Source organism: Felis catus, chromosome D1 (assembly GCF_018350175.1).
Source record: "Felis catus isolate Fca126 chromosome D1, F.catus_Fca126_mat1.0, whole genome shotgun sequence".
NCBI classification, from domain to species: Eukaryota; Metazoa; Chordata; class Mammalia; order Carnivora; family Felidae; genus Felis; species Felis catus.
The window spans coordinates 37666324-37684875 of record NC_058377.1 but is presented as its reverse complement, the minus strand read 5'-3'; the positions used below and the strand labels follow the sequence as shown (position 1 = coordinate 37684875).

The 18552-nt window shown below is 42.7% G+C and overlaps 1 protein-coding gene across 2 annotated transcripts in view; it reads right to left on the bottom strand.

Annotated features, from left to right (window-relative positions):
* The window catches only part of MAML2 (mastermind like transcriptional coactivator 2), a 346860-nt gene that overhangs the window by 325527 nt on the left and 2781 nt on the right, over window positions 1–18552 (bottom strand). The gene's annotated exons all lie outside the window — the stretch shown is intronic.

Genomic DNA, 18552 nt, shown 5'->3' with positions numbered 1-18552 from the left:
TACCCAGAGGCTGAGAGAAGAGAGTCATTATGAAAGGTACTACTTAGAGTATCACTACAGCCCCAAAGCAGTTCTGTTCAGCTGACCGAATGGTATAACTTCTAGAATCTTAAATCATAAGAGGAAGATGTCAAAGTTCAACCCCTCCTTTTGAGCGTTTAAATTCTTGAAACTCCTGCTTTATGGCTTTCCGTCACCACCTCCTCAGAAGATTAATATGTCTTTTGTTACACTTGCCTAAATTCCTTGCAGAGATAAAAAGAAATAGACATGTTTGCAACAACCTCACCTTCACCAAATTTCTGAATATCTCTACCTATTTGCAAGCCGAAGAGAGTTTGGAATATTACTGATGTTCTCCTAATGGAACTAGTAAGGTCTCCAGAATTTAGAGTGTCTGGGAAATGTGTCTATAGAACACTTTGGTTCTAAATATAGATGACTTTAAGGGCATACACAATTTTCTCAGCATACTGGACTGCTTTTCTTTGAGCTGCTCTGCTGGTCAGTCATGTAAATATGGGTAGCAGCCATCATCCCCCTCCATGTGTGTTTGATGGGCATCTGTCAAAGTAAAAGGACCGAGTGGTGCCACTTCTTCTTTCCCTCAAATTACCAGTATGACTGGACCATCAAATTAAGTAACTAAATGCCAAATTTTCTTTTTTTAGATCATGCATAGTTTTGAGTTAGATGAGTGGAAAAATAGTCCTGAAGTCTGAGCTTTTTTTTTTTTTTTAAATAACAACTTTTCAACAGTTAAACTGCTTTTGGTAAACATGAGTAAAGAAAGTGAGCTCCAGTCACAGCACATGTTTACAACTAAGTTAAAGGCTCTTAAAAATAGGGTGTTTGATGGTCCACTGCCAAAATATGAACTCTAGCAGCCTGGAGTGCACAGCTAATAATAAAGAGTCAGTGTTCTTATGAAAATCCCTGAGACGAGGCTCCAATTCAGCTTTATCCTTCTCACCGAGAGGTTCCCCACAATGACATGGAGGCATAAATTTGGAGTTAGAGGTCAAGGTTGGGGGGGGGGGGGGGAGAGGCCTCAAAATGGTGGGAGGTCACTGAAAAACAAAGTGAAAAAATTGCTGGACTGGGCTCCAAAGAAAAGTGCAGAACAGAACACAAAGAGGTCAGCTGCTACTTGAGGGCTACTGGCCTTGGAGAAAAGAGGAAAATACTTACATCGATAACAAAACAGGCAACAAAAGTCTGAGGTAAAGGAAATACATTAGGCATATGAAGAAAGCTACGTGTGCTTTCTGTTCAGACTCCTGAAACTAGAGTGAATGGATACAGGAAGAAAGGAAATACTGGGGAAATACTGGTTACTCTGTGTGAAGAATTACACTAGCCCTAGATTTGGTGGATTCTTCTTCCCGCCACCACAAGCCTCACCCTCAGGTTCTTTGGCCCTTGAATCCTTGGAGAACCTGACAAACTCCACATTGAAATTTGTCCACATTGAAAATGCACATATGCTGTCAAAGAAAATTTTGCATTCAATTCAGAGAGTTCACATACTCAAGATGCCCTATCACTTACCTTCTAGGGTAAAAGGAAGCTATTGTTAAGGAAGTGTTTCCCAAGAGAGCACAGAACTTGTCTTCTTCACTACTCCATTCCTGGTCCCTAAAGTGGGGCTTGGACATCATACCTCAGTACGCATTTGCTAATTTTTTTTTTTTTTCAAAGGCAGCTATAGCAGAATTTGGTTCCCAAAAGAAAGCTCTGGTGATCTCAAGCTTGGGGCATCATTTTCCCATTTCTATACTGTGTCTGTCTCTGTTTCTACCAAAAATGGGCTCCTTCAGAACACTGAGCATGAATAATTGTATCTTCAGAATTTCCACGTAAGAGGAGCTTAGGCTGCAAGTTAGGGAGGAAATGAAGCTGAGTTTGCACGGCACTGAAAAAAAAAATTCAGTCACCTTCTTTGAGCTCTCAGAGACAACAAAGGTTAGAATGTCTTTAAGGAACTTACATGTCTTCAAGGCACTTACAACTTAAAGTTACAACTTATTTAACCTATTTAAGCCTAACTGTATAAAGTGGAATGATCAGATCTTGATGCATTCCTCCATGGAAAGAGTTAACATTTCAGCAGGAATCTACATTCAAGATCTCCCACATTTGGATTCCTGATCCTGAAGAATCCATCCCAGGGACTTCTCGGCCATGTTGCCTTCTCTCTGCCCACAGCAGGTATCAATAATGAACCACCATGGCCCTCTTCCTACCAAGCTTGGATATCACCTTAGGATCCTCCTCACAGCCCTCTAGATGACTACTACCAACCTACTCCAGAATGCAACTCAAAACCTTTTTATCACTCATAGACTCTACATGTTCCAGTATGTTTCACCTCTTGAAAAAATGGGAGGCTGGAAACTGTGTCAGGAGTAATCTGTAGCCCCTAGACCTTCATTCTGAATTTCATCTGCACCTTGGACAATGAGTTAGCTCTAATCATTATTGACTTCAAAATGTCTTGTTGCACTTGGCTTCCAAACTCAGGCCTGGGTCATGTGTGAGCTGGAGTCTGATATTACCTGTGTAATGACCTTCTCCTACGTGCAGTAGAAAACCATGACTAACACATGGGCAGTGGCATCAACCTGCTCTGTTCAAATCCTGATTCCACCACTCATGGCTGAGTGACCTATGCAGGTTCCTTCCTCATCTGTCAAATGGAAATAAGATTGTACCTACTTCATCATGTGATTGTGAGGACACATGAGTTAATATTCTAGAAACACTTAGAAGAGTGCCTGACATATTAAACACTTGATGAAGGTGATTTTTATAATTCTTTTTTTTTAAGTGTTTATTTATGTTTGAGAGGGAAGGAGGGGCAGAGAGAGGGTGAGAGAGAATCCCAAGTAGGGGATTCTGACAGTGCAGAGCCCAAGGCGGGGCTTGAACTCACACACTATGAGATCACAACCTGAGCGTAAACTAAGAGTTGGACGCTTAACTGATTGAGCCACCCAGATGACCCAATGAATGTGATTAAAAAAAAAAAAAAAAAAAAAAAAAAGGCTGAACCAGAAGGATATCTTTAAGATCAGTGCTCCACATCTGGTGTATAGTACATTTAGTCACAGAAATGTAAAGGATTGGGGTCCTTTAAAAATTCATGCTCACCACAGTTCAATTTCAACAAACATTTACAAAATGCTTACATACTAGATACCTGGCATTATTGTAGGCCCTAGAAATACAAAGATAAATAGGGTACATCTCCACTTTGAAGCGAAATCCCATCAATTACGAACTCCTGCATTTTCTCCAGGTAATGAGAGAACAACCATCAGCATGAAAAACAGATTCGACTTGGATAGGAAAAATTACTTTTCAGCAAAGAGCTGCAAGTCTCTCCCTTAAGTTCCATCTAAGATACTCATTCCAAAATAAGCAACAGCATGGAGAAAAACTTAGACCAATCTCGGTTACAGAGACAAATCTGCTTCTTTGATTCAAGATCAAGTTTCTATTCATAACAACCTTGTAGCCCTCTCTTCCCAGACCTATGAGTTGGCTCACTAGATCCACAAGAAATATGGGTGGAAAAGTGTGGGCTTTCATAAATTAAAAAAATGTTCTCACCTTGCCTTGTATTCTTACAAACTAATAAATTTTTAAAAAGAAACAAATAAAAAACAAGACTCCCTTTTTTCAGCCTCCCTTATTCTAGATTTGATGTGCCCTGGGTGTCTGACATCCTCATTCCATTCATGATTGCCATTCTTTCTAGAAGAGTCATTGCTTCAAATTATGTGTGGGTATGCTTCTGGGAGTGCAAGCCATTCAATGTCCTCATCTTAGATGCAAGTTCAGTGATGTATTTGGGGCTCAGCTACTCAAGTGTGGCTGCTGTGTGCCCTACACAGACAGACCCCGGTGTCAGGAGGGTAAATCATTGCTCACTAGTGGAGTTGGTGTAGGCCAGTTTGAGTCCCTCATCACTCTCTAAAATGGGTGTAGTAATACCCCAGAGAACAAACTCAGATAATATGTGAGTATGAACTTTGTAAACTGCAAATCTATTATTCAAAAGTAAGATATTATTAGCATTTCTTGACTTCTCCCAAGTCTGTTTCCCATATACAAAAATTTTTTAAAAGCTACACTTGTCTTATTTATAGCATAGGGTTTCTGTGAGGGCAATATATGGGTTGTGTACATGTAAGATGATATTATTGTGACGATTGCAAATGCCAGTTTCTGCCTTGGCCTGCCTCCCGAGAACCTACCATGCCTCTAACTCCTTTTAGTCCTGATGCTAATTTCCTGACAATTTGTTTTCTATTGTCAAGGAGGGACAATATTCTCTTCCTCAAAAGGTGCCTGTCAGTAGTTTCTCTTTAATTCTCAAACCTCAATGACTTCTAACACAATGATGACAATAGCTCCAAGGCACAGAAGATGCTGATATGACCACCTTCCTCCCTAGGAGAATTTGCACAGACTGGCCAAAGCAGCACACTGCCTGGACAGGTCCAGTTCACTGTGCAGGCAGCTGTCCAGGCCCTGACAAAGGAGCCCATCTCCTATTCTGATGGTAGCTGCTTGTTTACAGTTAATCGCTCTCTACTTCCTGAAGTGTTTCCCAGATTTGCTTCTTTTTAATTAATCCAAATCAATCTCCAACCGGCCACTTCAAGGAACAAAGAGCTGTGCACATATCCCTAGTTAACTTTATCTCATTCCTTTGTTTGTTGACACTGTCCTCCCCTACCTCCCCATTAAAATGTAAACTCCATCAAATAAGAACTGTGTTTCTCCTGTGTGGCACTAGGGACGAACACAGGACCTGGCATACGGTAGTCACTCAATGTGTGTAACTTCTAGTCCATCATCCTTTTCCTTATATCAATGTTTCCTACTGATGAGAGGCTGGGCTTTCAAATTCCAATCTGGGAAAAATCATAAATAATCATCATGGTCTTGTATCTTTCAAACGATTGTAGCACTGAACCATGTTTTTAATCACATTAAAGCATATCTATACCTATATCTACAAATATGCCTTAATAGATAGATAGATAGATAGATAGATAGATAGATAGATAGATAGATTAAAACCTTGGAGTTTTATCAAACAGTTTAATCAAACAGGAGGTGGAGACTTTGGAGGCCAACCACATGTTCTTCCCTCTCCTTTCATACTTCCATTCCTAAAAGACTCATAAGACATCTCTAGTTTAAAAGCCACTGATCTGGTCATTCATTCAACAAATATTTACTGAGGATCCAAAATGTTCCATGAACTGCTAGGGGCTAGGACACATGTAGTGAACAAGACTGACAAGCTTCCTGGTCTCACGGAGTTTACATCCCAGCAAGGAAAGATAGGAAATGCACCAATAAACAAGGAATCAACATAAATTCAGACAATGATAGAAGTTATAAAGACAACAGCACTTCTGTAGTGGGATAAAGTGATAGGGGAAGAGGAGAGAGAAAGAGAGATCAATCATGTGTGTACATGAGTTAGGCTAGCCAGGGAGGTCTTTCCAAGGAGGTGACATTTGAGCCGAATCCCGTACGACAAGAATAATCCAGCCAAGCGAAGTGCTGAGGAATCCAACCCTTTGGGGTTGCAGATGGAGAAATGAAAAAGCAAAGGAGGAGTGACTGGCCACAAGGTCATTCTGTTAGTTAGTGGTAAAACTTGGACCAGAATGGGGGTGCCTTGTCACTCCACACTTACCACTGTGATACAAAGCTCTCTTTCCTAGTTTCTGAAATTTGGTATACTCTTGTCTTCTGGAGCAATTTCCTGTAAAACTTATCTTCTTTCCCATACTCTTTAATGTATTTCTTTATTCCATTTTCTCTGAAGTCACCCACATAACTGATTTAGGTCTGTATATACTAAAAATAACCATAGTTAAAAGTATGTGGGGGGTGTGTGTGCATGTGCATGCACACACATGTGTGTGATGGGGATTTGGGGTACATTTGTTAAGCAAAAGACTCAATCTATTGGAAAAGAAAGTCAACTTGACTTCCCTTATCTTAGTATTTTTTAAAAGAAAAGCAATGTTGTGTGGCATAATACCAAGACATTTTCATCTAAAAATTAAAAAAAAAAAAAATCTTAGAAGAAAAGTTAAGGAGTTTAGAAGTTAGTAGAAAAAAGTCACCATCTCTAAGTAATCTAACAATGAAACTGAGTGTGTCTACCTTGGAAAGAAAATACAAGGACAACCACAACCAAATGACCCTTTGGCTTCCTGCTAGTTACATCTTGTGTTGTGAAAGAAAATGCACTGGCCTGGCCTGGAGCCCGAGATGGGATCCACAGACCCCAAAGATTCAGGGAATCATAAAGATGCAATTTGGAGATTTGTGCTCTAACTAAATCAAGAGATAGGGAGGGAGGGAATGGTGCTATCAGAGAAATCCTCCAGATTAATATTTGGTTGGGGATATTTTCCTTTGTTGACTTGTTTGGAGCAGATACTGTGCATTTCCTTTTTTTCCCCAGTCTCATTAAATCCCTAAACAGATCTGAGTTTTAAGGGCTTAGGGCTGCCCTTGGGAAATAGGTGATTACACTCTCTGCTTAGGGTTTTAGTGATAAGAAGAAAAAAAAAAAAAAGAGGCAGTGGATTGAATTCCCCTCCCCCAGACCAGTTTCTCAGTGACTCTCTTTTGTAGTTCCTCTTTAAAGCAGAAACATATATATTTTTTTTTAATTTTTTTTTTCAACGTTTATTTATTTTTGGGACAGAGAGAGACAGAGCATGAATGGGGGAGGGGCAGAGAGAGGGAGACACAGAATCGGAAACAGGCTCCAGGCTCCGAGCCATCAGCCCAGAGCCCGACGCAGGGCTCGAACTCGAGGACCGCAAGATCGTGACCTGGCTGAAGTCGGACGCTTAACCGACTGCGCCACCCAGGCGCCCCAGAAACATATTTTTAAAATGAAGTGGTAACACATATAAAATCCCATCCATTAATCTGCACTTTGCAACTGTGTGTATGTGAGAGAGAGACAGACAAGACGAGTCAGTTCCTAAGCAAGGAAGGCTGTAAAGAATATTTTCCTTTTCATTTCTCATTTTATATTTCTTGAATTATTTCACTGGGGTACTCATTTGGAAATCTTCTTTACCCACAGAAATGTTCCAAGTGTCGCTGGGATAATCTGGGGAGGAACAAAAAAACAAAACAAAACAGTACTTCCTCTGAAAATAAAGGTAATGAATCAGACGCTAGGCCCACAACTGTGTTTTTCATACTGGAACCCTAAACCCCAACAAATAAGGTCAGAAATGGAGTGATTTGTCCATCACTCCCAGGAAGAACATTAAGCAATTAACAGGGCTATGCGCTTGCCCTTCGTCACAGCTGGACCTTGTTCCCAACATTACTTCAGACTCTCCTCACTAGTATTTCCCTTAAAACAACAACACATTCCCACCCTTGTCGCCTCTCCTCCTTTCAGTTCTTCTTAACAGATACGTTTAAGGAGAGATAGAGCTGTGAAAAACAAAAGTGAAATATCAGGGAACTTATTCAAAGTTGTATGCACCCAAAAGGGGCCTGGGAGGTGATCCAAGCCACTCACCAAATGCCCTTTATTGTTTTTCCAAGAAGGAAAGTTAAGTGCTGGGGAGGTAAAACGACTGGACTAAGCTGCCCTACCAGCTAAGATCAGTGGGAACACTAGGACCTTCGACATCCAATTCCTAGGCCAGTCCTTTCTTACTGTAGCACTGATAAGTATAGCAAGTATGATACAGTGTCACTATATCACTTCCTCTTTGTTTATTCACTTATTGTAAAGGGTAAGATGGAAAAAAAAATGAGGGACTTAGAATAATTTGCTACGAAAAGAAAGTGAGCTCAGAAACACTGCTCTTCAAGACTGAATATGCTCACCTTCCCCCTATACACTGTTGAAGCTAGCAAAGTCTTCTGTGACCTAGAAGATCGAATGCAATTACATTGCCCATCTAGATTTGCTATGCTGTTTGACTCTCCCAAGGGCAGCACAGCAGTACAAGGGGAGTGACATCTTTATGAGGTTAACCCTTTTCTATTTTAAGGGTGGACTACCGAAGGCAGATGTGTTCCCTGGGGCGGAACAAGAATGCTGGAAATTCGGTAGTTAGGAGGAATGACAGCACCAGGCCATCATCCGGGAGGGAAAAAATAAATTGCTGTTCAGAGGAACAGGGGGCTGGGGGAGCCTCTGAGAATGCTGATGCACATGAGGTGACAGTGAGGTGACAGAGGCGGGGGCTCAAATTAGAGCACACTGCGAAGGGACAAAAAGGAAGCTGGGAAAACAATGTTTGTGAAGCTCCACACGCTAGGTGCTCTCATGTATTATCTCACTTAATCCTCAAGACCCCTGAGATCGTTTGTATTATCATAGAAAAGCAGGAAATGAGTCTCAAAGATGTGGAGTAACCAGTCCTGGGGTAGCGCATCTAAAGAGGTGGAACCCTTGCCCCTGCTAGGGTTTTCCAGCTGGCATTCAGTTAACCTGTGCTAAGTTACAAACCACCCCAAAACCTTCTGGTTGAAAGCAACGATGTGACATTTCCTGTGATTCTCTAGGCTGGCGGGGTGGTTTCTCTGCTGATTTCACCTGGGCTCACTCACTTGTAAGACTGCATGGAGGACTGGCTGCCACGAGGTGGCCTCCCTCTCACGTGGGCAGTTGGTGCTGGCCAGTGGCCAGTGGCCAAGGGGTCCCTTGCTCGTCTGCATGTGGACAGTCATCCTCCCACTGGCTCACCAGCTCTTTTTTTTTTTTTTTTTTAATTTTTTTTTTTTTCAACGTTTATTTATTTTTGGGACAGAGAGAGACAGAGCTTGAACGGGGGAGGGCCAGAGAGAGGGAGACACAGAATCGGAAACAGGCTCCAGGCTCCGAGCCATCAGCTCAGAGCCTGATGCGGGGCTCGAACTCCCGGACCGCGAGATCGTGACCTGGCTGAAGTCGGACGCTTAACCGACTGCGCCACCCAGGCGCCCCTCACCAGCTCTTTTATATGGTGGCCTCAGCGTTCCCCAAAGCTTCTCTTTTATTTTAATTATTATGTATTTGTTTGCTTCTTTGTTCAAAGTTTATTTACTTGAGAGAGACAGAGACAGTGAGAGTGGGAGAAGGGCAGAGAGAGAGGGAGAGAGAGAGAGAATTCCAGGAAGGCTCCGCACCACCAGCACAGAGCCCGACACGGTACTCAAACTCACGAAATACTGCGATCACGACCTGAGCCGAAACTGAGAATCAGACGCTTAACCGACTGAGCCACCGAAGCTTATTTTTTATAACCACTTTACTGAGGTACGATTGACACAGAAAAAGCAGTACATATTTAACATATGCAATGCTAGACATTTGGGGATAGGTGTATACCTGTGAGAGTATCGCCACCGTTAAGGCCATAAACCTACCTATCACTTCCCAAAGTTTTCTCCTGCCCTCTTTATTATTCTTATTATTATTTGTGGTAAAAACACTGTAAGGCTTATCCTCTTAACACATTTTAAGTCCAGGAGGGCTTTACAAGGAGCACAATGTTACTTTTGTCAAATACTATCGCTTAAAACAAGTCACAAGGCCATTCGTGATTCAAGGGGGGAAACAGCATCTACTTTGGGATGGGAGGAGTGGTAAAGTCACACTACAATGGGGGCCTGTGGGATGGAATCATTACGATCATTTAAAAGACCATCTACTAGCTCTAAATTCCATGCTCCTTCTACTACCAAAATGTTAACAAAAATTCCTAAACCACCCCTGTTGTTTTTTATGGATGTAGAAAAAGTCCTTAATAAAAGGATAACTTTCAATAATCTGGAATAGAAAACTTGGGTTCTAGTCCTGCCTCTACTACTCTTTCAGATGGGCTATAATTGTTTCATCTGTGAGTAGAGGGTTTTGTCTGTTTTTTAAGGGCTTATGCTGCTCTATGAATTGATGGACTCGTGTCCTATTTTCAGATCAATATGAACTAGCCCTCCTGGGAGTTGGGCAGGACGGAGATGAGACACAGCCAGAAATGAGATGGCTTCTATTTGACATACTCCCTTTCATTGTTGTGGGTGCGGAATTTGCGAGGCAGTGAGCAAAGAAAAATTATGCCTGGCTAAAATCCTCCATGATCTGGGTGCCATTCCGGCCATTTCCACTGATTATATGCTAAGTCAGCGTGGGTACCTCCGCATTACACCAAGGATGAGAGTACAAGTCCTTGTTCTGAGGGCTTCTAGACCTGGTTAGCCACGACAACTCCCGTGCAACACACACTCATAGCAGCTAAGCAGACAGTGGAGGTGAAAAGGCTCATGAGCTGGTCTCTTCCTGAGCGAAGTGCTTAGCTGGGAGCTCTCTCAGAAAGATATTGTTGCCTGATCTCTGGAAGATCAAGTTCCCAAGGAGAAAACTAATGTTTAATTTAGCACAAAGACAGCTCAGAATCTCTCTCTGGGGGCCTGAGCCTGCAAACAGATCCACATGCAAAGAATCTAAGTGAGAAAAGGAAGCTCTCTTTGGTGCGGTGGCTACAGGACTTGGGCGCAAACTTCACTGAACCATTGCCTCTGCCTGTTGTGTCCGTCAGGAGGACCGCTGCTCTTTCCTGTTTACTCTTCTGTTTGTACTTTGTACTTTCTCAACACCTCTGTGAAACAACCAAATGGGATAATACCACCAGCACATACTTTTTGCTGTCTGAAATTACATGGTGCAGTGTGGCAATCAAATGAGCAAGCCTTAGCTGGTTCAGCAAGTATCGGTCCACTTAGGTGAACAACAGCAACAAAAACCTTAGTTTCTCAGCTGCTTAGCCAGGGAATGCTTTTATTTTTACATAATTTAGACTCTAGAGACCTCCAGAAATGAGCAGGGCACATTCATTTCGGTAAGGCAATCATCATTCCGAAGACACAGTGCAGGTACATACCGTATTCAATTAAGCCACTTCTCTGCACTTCGGTTACCATGGCTCTAAGAGATTATACCGTGTGTCCAAAAGACTCCTGGCAAGTTATTAGAAGTGGTAGCAAACTTTTGCCTGGAGCAAATTTTCTGAAGAGGAAAAAAAAAAAAAAAAAAAAAACAAAACCCAAAACAAACAAAACCAAACCCAGGCACGTAATTAACTTTCCACTCACATCCATCAGAACCACCTGAAGAGAACTTTGTGGAACACTGAGGAAATTTGAGGTGTCAGGCCTCACGCGGGTGACAGATATCAGTGTTGCTGGGAAAGGTCCACAAATAAAATTCGGCCACATTTCTGACAGGAGAGAATTTTTAAAACGACAATGTTAATGATTCTCTATCAACATACAGACCTGCCACCCACGACAACTCAGTTAGCAAGAATGCTGTTAAAACAGTATAAAACAAAACAAACCTGGCATGAGTTTGACACTACATTTCCTAAGAATATTATGCTTCAAGAGGACAAGGGGGATTAAGTTTAAACGATGGGGAATAAACATACTACCAAAAAAAATTTTTTGACTACATTCTTTGCTCTGAGTTAGAACCAATAAAGCCACCCGTGTCCAAATACCATCCACCCAAGATGATTCCTATTCTTATTCCGTCACTTCCTCAGAGAAACGTCATGCTTTGGATTAAGAATTATCCTCTCCAGAGCTTGCTTTGAAGCCTCGGCAACATTGTCCTCCTGTTTCTTATGGAATCAATCTTCAAGGGGTACTGAGCAAAGAAGAGATTCTCAGCTCAGGATCATATCGTGGTGTGAAATTTTGCGCACACTCCAGGTCAGGGCTGGGGAGAGGGCAAACTCTGCCGCCGCCGTTCATCTGCAGTGGCACCGAGTTCACGGATTCCTTAGCGACTTGAGCCAGGGATCTGGCTTTCAAAAGCAGAATTTTAAATCTCCACAGCAGGGAGCCTCTAACTCTTTGTGACTCTGTGACCAGATTCACTTAAGAATTATTCATCAGTCTGAATTAATAATTCAATTAAGTTGGTAAATTTGGACTCCTCAGTTCTAACAATTCCAAACTCTCAATGGACGGCTTAAATTTCTCATTTACCCACAAAGCCTATGTGCCACATTTGTGAGGCAACTGAATGGAGACCCAGCCTCTGTTCCAGAAGAAGTCACATAAACACTCCGGTCAAGTTCTAGATCAGAGGTCCTCAAATCCCAGGAATGGAAGAGATATTAATTGATCCTATTCTCAAGAAGAGCACTATTAAACCCATGCTAGGGAAATGTAAATCTATCCCAGATGACATCTCCATATTAAACTATTTAGGGAAACTGGATGATATGGCATCCATCACTAACCGTTTTAATTAATATTAAAGAGACAAGTCATGGCCTCCCACAAAACATCTCTGACACATTCTGATGATGGACTCCTGAGCTGGAAAAAACCACGAATCTGATTCAGGTATGTCCCTTTTCACATTAATAACGACAGCTAAATTTTACTGAGACTCTACCAGGTGCTAGGCAATTACCTCATTTAATCAACAACCCGAAGTCGATCTAATACTATCATTCCATTTTACAGCTGAGGAAACTGAGGCGGGAGAGTTTAAGGGAATCAAGAAGACATAGCTATCAAGTGGTGGGGTTGTGATGTGAAACCAGGTAATCTCACCCCTGATCCCAGGCTCTTAACGGCAAAAATGCCACCTTGCCTCCTTAAGCCAACTTTCACACCTCTATTTCCAACCCTATCCCCACCCCCTTTCAGCTGTAAATACTAAAAGGGCAAAGACTATATCAAATTGCTCATCATGGATACATGAACTTTCATGCCACAGAATTACTGCAAAACCAGTCTTTGTTGAATTAAGAGATAATTCCTTCAAACTTTATATAGCTCCCATGTCCACAATCTTGATATAAAATTTCAGGACCTTTGCTAAAATCATGAAGACTCATGGAGAGCACAGTACATGTAAATATTGGTATTTGCCCATTTTCACAGCCATTCCTTCAGCTAAGGTAGGGCCCAACTCTCTGGCCTTTTTCAAGACTTGTGGAGAACATGTGATCATCTCTGTTCATCCCCTCTATAAGGAAATGGAACAGCTTTGATTCTTTCACATCTGCCCCTCAGATAAGCATAGGGAAGGGTCAAAGCTGGCAGCCACAGAGAGAGAGCCCATTTGCTATGGTCAGCATCCTGACATCATGCCTTCAGTCAAGGAGGGAAGTGTTTGGCTTTTCTCCTCTGCCATCTAGTCCATCAGGTGCCTTCCCTGTGCCATATGAACATGGACCAAATAGAGGAAACTAAGCCTTAGGGCAAGGTAAAGATACGGAACACATCTGCATTAAAAAGCAAGCAAGCAGGAGGGTAAGTAAATCTCAAAGGCTATCTGGAGTCATAGCTTCTCATAAGTTTCTGCTCATCATCATTTTTTTTTTTTTAATGAAAAGACCTTTTCCAAATTCATAAACAAGCAAACTCATTTGTTGGGAAGATAAGTTTACACATCAAGAGAAGACACTTTTACCCACAGGGCAATTCTTACTGGCACTGGAAGGCCTAGGGAGCCTGGGAGGAGAGACGTCTGTAGTTGGTTATGCCTCTTGTAGTTTCTCTTCTGTGTCTAGCTAGTGCGCTTTTAAAACCATCTCCTTTCAATGCCAAAGGCCATGTCATGCTGTATATAACTCACTGGGAATAAGAGAAGTGTGTAAATAGCAAGGCATTAAGCAGCTCAAGGGACTTGAGGATAGGTAATACAGAACACTTAGGCAATGTGCTATGAGAAGAGGCTGCTGGAGGGGAAATGTAATACTTGTCTTCAAGTGTATGAAGGATTATTATTGCTTCAGAGATGCTGACTCCTCTGAGCCCTCCTTGCTCTACCATTTTCCAGGGCTACTGATTTACTCTTTCCAGAGCTTCAGACCCTCCAGGAAATGGATCAGCCCCACCTGCCCTCCCCCGCCACCCCACTACTCACACCCAACCGTGTCAGTCAGGCTCTGCTCTGTCCCACACCTCACGTTCACACCCATCTTCACTCAGCTACCCCATTCCACGTTTCCGCACTCTCCCCCCCCCCCCCCTCTCCAAGCCCCAGGCCCTGCTGGTGACCCACACAAAGCTCCCCTGGCCTGGGGTTGAATCTCTCTCCCACCAACCATTAACAGTACTCTCATTTTGAGCACCTACTGTGTGTCAGGCCCGGTGTTGACCACTCTGCTAAAGAACACAAGGCTTGTTATCCAGATGATGCTACCAATGCCCAAAAAGAATAACACTATTTCCCCAAGCTCATAAAGCCAGCAGGTGTGAAATGGGATCTGAACACAGGATGAAATGGAAAATCTATGCACCCAATTCTTCCTTTTACTGTTTTTCTAAGCCTCAGTTTCCTTATTTGTGAAGTGGGGCCAATGTTGCTTGCTCACTGGGTATTTTTATGATTTTTTTATTTTGAAGGCGTTACATAAAATATAAAATAAACGTGCCTGGTACATTCTAGGACTCAATAAATATTTATTCCTCTTTTCTTCTGATTTTCTACACCAGTTTTGGTCCATTCTACCTAGCTGGTGCTTTTACTGTTACTTTATTGACGTGGTCTTCATTTGCCCACTAGACTGGTGAGCGAGCAGGGGTCTATGTCTTTAGCTGCATTTCTGTCTATTCTCCCACAGAGCCTGTGAGGGTGTGAGGGAAATTAGCATGAAAATGCAGAAGAAAGAATTTGGAATTGTTTTCACTAAACACGATCCAGCCTATGAACATACATAAGGGACAGGATTAAAGAACAAGGAAGTCGTGGAATCCATTCAAAATGGCTTAGTTGCATGCGTGGCAGCACTGAGGATTGTTTAAAATTTCCGTCCAGGCTTTTTGAGATTAAATACTAAAAACAAACACACAACAACAACAATTAAAATCAAGAACAGCTAATCACAGCCACTCTTTTAGTCGTACTTAATTATCGTGTCTTGGAATATCGGAAAACCCATGTTTGTACTCACAAAAGGTTTACAGGCAGAGGGGAGCCACACAGTATTAAACTGTAAGGTGCAGAACTTGAAGGTTTAGAAAACACCACCTAACAAAGAACACACATGCCTTCTGGAAACAAACACTGACCCAAACAAGCGAGGCATCGTAGTTGACATAATAACAGCCCTTGCTGTCAAAGCAAGCTTTCTGTCCATTTTTGATAAAGGATTGCACCAACTTCTCTCTCCACTTGAACTCGTTTGCTTTGTGAGATCTGATAATTATATTTACTTGAAAGAAGTAGTAGGAAGGTCCTGGATAGATAAGAACTCTCCCTTTATTACTTTGTTCTGGAAAACAGAACAAAAATAGAGTCAGTTCTTCAGGAAATGATGGCTGCATATATAAATAATGTACACACTCCTATCACTGTGCTGGGGAGGTTATTTATCATGGAGACAGCTACAGACACCCAGATCTGGCCAATGAACTGTTCCTGTTCTCAATCCCCCACTTACAGCTCTCAGATTGTGAATTGTCAATTAGAAACTTGAGTATCATCAGTTAAAAATAACCAGGGAACTCTGGCAATGATTTAACCTGTTTGACTTTCTTAAGCTAACAATTAACATTTTAGACTATTGTTGACAAAATATTTAACTTTCCCATGACATTTGTGCAAACGACTTTTCTAATGCTCCTTAGATGCTCTGGTGGGCACACCTTTCCAAAGCTGCTCTGGTCCATGCAGGGGCCTGTAAAGGACATGCACCCAAAGACCCTAATCACTTTCACAACAATGCACATTTTAACTGGGATTTCCTGGGGACCTTCAGGAGCACTTAAATACACTGATAACTCAGTTTTATCTTGGCAGCACTAAATTTGAAATACCAATCCCTCTATTTACAATAAAAGCTATTTCACCATTTAAAACAGACAACTGAAAGCTTAAGTATACTTTTAATCCCTGGAAAAACTGGTATTATGATTCGTTGCTTAGTGGTTTATTATTAGTAATACTAGTAATAACGCCTTGCATTTCCGCAGTGCTTTATTTTTTCTTTCCAAAGCCTATTCAGAAACACACACTCATCTGGTTCTCTCAACAAGCTAGGGCAGCAATATTGTTCTTTCTGTTTTACAGATGACTGCTAACTAACTTGTCCTAGGTCACCCAGCTGGTTGGTGATCAAGCAGGCACAGAACCGAGGATGCAGACTCCTTGTCTGATCTGCTTTCTTTCCTCTACACTACATTAGAGAAAAGATAATCTCTAAAGCCAAAGATGACTTGGAACCACTTATCTATCCATCCTAGCAACACAGTCTATGCAACAGAAAAAAGAGCCTGTCTCAGGCAAAAGGGAAAGATTAATAATGAACCGCAGAAGCTCTAAACCTTACTGTTCCGTGGACCAACAATTATTCAGTTTCACAGTTCATTCAAAGATTCAAACATACTTCACCAGAAGATGATTTAGTGCCTGCAGCCTGCTCCAAGTGGTTAGAAATGCAGATCTGCTCAAAGCCCTATAATCCAGGCCCTCCGAAAGGCCCTGTTCCTGCAGTCTCTGCAGCAATGGGGCTTCCCCTGAACTTGTACTTGTGCTAAATGAAGACATTGGCTGAGTAAGGGCTGCAGAATTAGGCTCTCGATGTGGATAGAATTAGAACCGGCTTGGAGGTTAGTCTTGCATTGTTCTTGAAACTCAAGCTCTTGAGAAAACTCAGACATTATATATTTCTCGCAGTATAACAACCTTCCAGTCAACGCTACCCCATGGACCACAAGTCCTCCTTGTACCCACTCAGATATAACTGACTACAGTCAAGCAGGCATGCAGCATACAGAGATTTCAGCTGAGGACGCAGTGCACGTGTGGTTTCAGATGATCAATATTCTCTCTCTTCCTCCAAAGGACCTTTATGGCCACTTATGACATACAAATGAACTATGAAAGCGATACATCCAGCACACCCAGACAGAAATAAATCCGGTTACGGCCACAGCAATAAAATTAAGAAAAGAATCCTCACACTCATTCTGTGCAAAATTTCCCTTAAATTAAGTGTTTCTGAAAATAAGAGGAGCCCGCGTGAAGTGGGACCTGTAGATGAATCACTCCCAAATACCCAGGCCTCCCTTCTCAACACAATGTTATCAGGTTAGTACACAACTTGCATCACCATCTCGGAGCACCATGCTGAGTAACAGAACTCCAAATTTAGAAGCTAAAGTGGAGAAGGGAATTTCCAATAACCAAATGGGGGGGTGGGGGTGGTGGATCAACCTTGGCTATGCCACCCATTTTCAGTGAAAAAGCAACCGTTAGAAATAAACTGGTCTTTTTATTCCTAACTCATGTGGCACCCTTGCATCATCACCGTGCCCGGAGGGGGGCCTCCTCCAGGGCCATGTTTTAGGACATGGCTGGTGGTTACGAGGCAGAAATCAGACTCTCTCTTAGAACAGGAGTGGTACAACAGCCACCTTTGGCTTCTGCAGCGGTAAACCTCCAGTCGGGAAAGGCAGGACACCGTTCCCCTCACCACCCCGCCAGCATGGATATTGCTATGGTGAGGTTGCAATAACCACTGAACTTGGTTTCACTTCGCATCCCAAAGTGCATCCCCAACCCCCCCCACAAAAAGGCAACAAAAATCAAAAGAACGTGGCCAGAAGCAGACACGCCACCTTCCTTGCAGAGGCTGGGATGTGAGCGCCACAGCCAGTCTTGGCATCCAGGACAGAGATGGGTCTTCCCCACTGAAAAAGGCTGGGCGCCTCATTCCCTGTATCATCCCCAGAAACACTTACCAGGAGACTGTGAAGCACACAAAGCGGTATTATTGGGAGACTTGCAGACAGATTATAAATTTACTGGGGACAATCGAGGCATTTAGATACTTTTGGCTGCAGATGCCAGTGACACACACATACATACAAACCTCATTCTTCTCTCCATTCGAGTGATTCTCCCCCACCCCCACCCCCATTCACCTCAGCATGTCTCTTTCACAAAACAAACTCCCACTGCTCTCTTAGGGAATGCCAGGGAGAGCTGGGCATTGAACAGGTGGTAGGGAAAAGGAATTAGGCCTTGAAGCTCTAATACAACCCCACAGGTTAACCGAATTCAAGGATGAAGTGGCTCACACTGGGCAGTGTAAGTATTAGCAGTTCCTGCTTGTCTGGAATTGGTGCCGAGAAGTGGCAGTTCAAGGCATCCCAAGCAAACCGTGAGTGTGTCTGTGTGTGTGTGTGTGTGTGTGTGTGTGTGTGGTGGGGAGAAGACCACTATCCTAGCTCCCAGAATTTCTGGAAACTTCATCACCACAGACCCAGGCCAGGGATAAGGGGGAGCCACGAAGAAGCATCCTAGAGGCCTGGCTGGAGGACGTCCTGTCTCTCAAGCTTCTTTCTCAGTTCCTCTGGAAAAGGAGTTCAACGCGGTGGCCTCTCCTTTGGGCTTTCTGAGTACTTTTAGGCTTGCATGGCCATTTCCTGTTGCTGACTTTCATCAGGGCTGGCCTGGGCAAACCGGAGCTGCGCTGGGAGCAGACACTGAACTTCAAGGGCCCCACAGACCTCAGAAATGGA